Below are 3,574 nucleotides of genomic sequence, written 5' to 3'. Positions count from 1 at the left end.
CATAGGAATTAAGGAGTGTTGGAAAGTGACTGTCTGTGTATGAATGGTACCACCCCAAAAGTCCTTTGAAGAAGTGGCCTGGTGTTGATGTTCGGTTCCGTTCGGTTTTTTACCTAGGTTGTCTTGGTTAAAAAGGTGGAGTCTAGAGAATCGTAGAGGACAAATAGATGTCTTCTGGTGGGGGGGGGGGTTATAGGAACAGGAGATGGGTAAAGAGGGGAGGGGTTATAGGAACAGGAAATGGGTAAAGAGGGGAAGGGGTTATAGGAACAGGAAATGGGTAAAGAGGGAAGGAGTAATGTTCTTTGGAGTTTGTTCAAGGAACCAGCACAACACGCATGGTGTTGGTGTAACCAGCGCCTGGACGCCATCCGGTCACAACAATGATGACATCTCCAGACTTGAAGAAGTGACGGTGTTTGCCTGGAGGGAAGAGGGGGGAGACAGGAGGGTGTTAATGGACTGGTCTTTGGTGGGGCTCCAGTGCTACAAGGATCTCTTCAGCCATAGAAATACAGCGATATTTGCTAAATCTTCAAATCTTATCATTATATCTCGAATTTGGTCTTTCTGTATGAAAAGGKCTCTACAAATAAAGTTCAGTATTACTACTTAAACATTGGAATTTAACGCGWTGTCATTACTCACCCATCTCCAAGGCGAAGTTGACGCGGAGGTCGACATCCTCGGCCCAGACATCGTTGGCAGGCTTGGTGTACAGCACGGGGTAGATACCGCGGTACAGATGGGCCTGACGGGCGGTCTGGCCACAGCGGGTCACGGCGATGATGGGGGCACGGGGCCTGTACCTGGACAGCAGATGGGCGGACCTAGAACCAGACACAGGAAGGAACAGCAGGTTAGGGTGTGGAATGAAAACATATATTGCTAAAGAGAGAGATAACGCACACCGTACGCACCCTACTTCCTGTCGATCATGGAAGTGAATTTGAGAGGCTAGTCAAAGGATAGATTTCACACGCCACCTTACCGGACGAACGTCATACACACGCTATACGATTCGACCTAGAGAACAGTACTCATAAATCGTGATTTCGAGCCAGCCACAAGCTCCGGTCCAGATTCAGACAGCCAACACCAGTCGGTAGACAGATCACGACAGCAGATCCACCAGATCCGACACCGAAGATTGCAAATGCGCAGCATAACACCAACAGTCGTACAGATTCAGCACAGCAACAGTCGTACAGATTCAGACTAGCACAGTAACATCACAGTCATAATACAGATTCAGCACGGCACAAGTCGTACAGCAATCAGACAGCAACAGTCGTACAGATTCAGACAGCAACAGTCGTCACAGATTCAGACAGCAACAGTCGTACAGATTCAGACAGCACAGTAATACAGTCATACAGATTCGGACAGCAACAGTCATCTACAGATTCAGACAGCAACAGTCGTACAGATTCAGACAGCAACAGTCTACAGATTCAGACAGCAACAGTCGTACAGTTCAGACAGCAACAGTCGTACAGATTCAGACAGCAACAGTCGTAAGATTCAGACAGCAACAGTCGTACAGATTCAGACGCAACAGTAATCACGTCATACAGATTCAGACAGCAACAGTCGTACAGATTCAGACAGCAACAGTCGTACAGATTCAGACAGCAACAGTCATACAGATTCAGACAGCACCAGTCGTACAGATTCAGACAGCAACAGTCATTACAGATTCACAGCACAGCAACAGTCGTACAGATTCAGACAGCAACAGTCAGTCACAAGATTCAGACAGCAACAGTCCTACAGTCGTACAGATTCAGACAGCAAACAGTCGTACAGATTCAGACAGCAACAGTCGTACAGATCCAGACGCAACAGTCGTACAGATTCAGACAGCAACAGTCATACAGTCGTACAGATTCAGACAGCAACAGTCGTACAGATTCAGACAGCAACAGTCGTACAGATTCAGACAGCAACAGTCATACAGTCGTAACAGATTCAGACAGCAACAGTAATACAAGTCATACAGATTCAGACAGCCACATTCAAAAGCTAGATTAATACTAGTTTCTTTGAAGGGGCAAGGGGAACATAAAAGAGAGGTAGTCTCCTCGAGTCCACTAGTAAATATAGAATCACTGTGGTCTGCATACCTGAGGTGTTGTTGATGCTGATCCTCAGACACATGCTGATTGAGAAATCTGACGACCCCAACGTCCCATCCAATGCAACATGATGCAGAAAACAGATGCAGTGACAGAGAACAGAGGGATGGAGAGAGAATAGAGGGATGGATAGAGAAACAGAGGGATGGAGAGAGAACAGAGGGATGGAGAGAGAACAGAGGGATGGAGGAGAACAGAGGATGATAGAGAGGATGAGAGAGAAACAGAGGGATGGAGAGAGAACAGAGGATGGAGAGAGAACAGAGGGATGGATAAGAGAACAGAGGGATGGAGAGAGAACAGAGGGATGGAGAGAACAGAGGGATGGATAGAGAACGAGGGATGGATAGAGAACAGAGGATGGAGAGAGAACAGAGGGATGGGAAGAGAACAGAGGGATGGAGAGAGAACAGAGGGATGGGAGGAGAACAAGGGTGGGAGAGAACAGAGGGGTGGGAGGAGAACAGAGGGATGGAGAGAGACAGAGGGATGGAGAGAGACAGAGGGATGGATAGAGAACAGAGGGATGGAGAGAGAACATAGGGATGGAGAGAGAACAGAGGGATGGAGAGAGAACAGAGGGATGGGAGAGAACAGAGGGATGGAGAGAGAACAGAGGATGGATAGAGAACAGAGGGATGGATAGAGAACAGAGGGATGGAGAGAGAACAGAGGGATGGAGGAGAACAGAAGGGATGGTAGAGAACAGAGGGATGGATAGAGAACAGAGGGATGGATAGAGAACAGAGGGATGGATAGAGAACAGAGGATGGAGAGAGAACAGAGGGATGGGAGGAGAACAGAGGTGGAGAGAGAACAGAGGGATGGAGGAGAACAGAGGGGTGGGAGGAGAACAGAGGGTGGAGAGAGAACAGAGGGATGGAGAGAGAACAGAGGGATGGAGAGAGAACAGAGGGATGGATAGAGAACAGAGGGATGGAGAGAGAACATAGGGATGGAGAGAGAACAGAGGGATGGAGAGAGAACAGAGGGATGGAGAGAGACAGAGGGATGGAGAGAGAACAGAGGAGGAGAGAAGAGATGGAGAGAACAGAGGGATGAGAGGAAAGAGGGATGGAGAGAGAAGAGGGATGGAGAGAGAACAGAAGAGATGGAGAGAGAACAGAGAGATGGAGAGAGAACAGAGGGTGGAGAGAGAACAGAGGGATGGAGAGAGAACAGAGGGATGGATAGAGAACAGAGGGATGGAGAGAGAACAGAGGGATGGAGAGAGAACAGAGGGATGGAGAGAGAACAGAGGGATGGGAGGAGAACAGAGGGATGGAGAGAGAACAGAGGGATGGAGAGAGAACAGAGGGATGGAGAGAAGACAGAGGGATGGGTAGAGAACAGAGGGATGGAGAGAACAGAGGGATGGGAGAGAACAGAGGATGGAGAGAGAACAGAGGGATGGAGAGAGAACAGAGGGATGGGAG

The 3,574-nt window shown here is 48.7% G+C and overlaps 1 pseudogene; it reads right to left on the bottom strand.

The window, feature by feature from the left end:
- Positions 1 to 287: 287 nt before the first annotated feature.
- LOC112071845 (pyruvate kinase PKM-like) overlaps positions 288 to 3,574 on the bottom strand; it is a 40,908-nt pseudogene continuing 37,621 nt past the window's right edge.

Source organism: Salvelinus sp. IW2-2015, unplaced genomic scaffold (genome assembly GCF_002910315.2).
Source record: "Salvelinus sp. IW2-2015 unplaced genomic scaffold, ASM291031v2 Un_scaffold1741, whole genome shotgun sequence".
Lineage (NCBI taxonomy): Eukaryota > Metazoa > Chordata > Actinopteri > Salmoniformes > Salmonidae > Salvelinus > Salvelinus sp. IW2-2015.
Note: the sequence above shows the minus strand (reverse complement) of the source record. Positions and strands in the feature narration are given on the sequence as shown.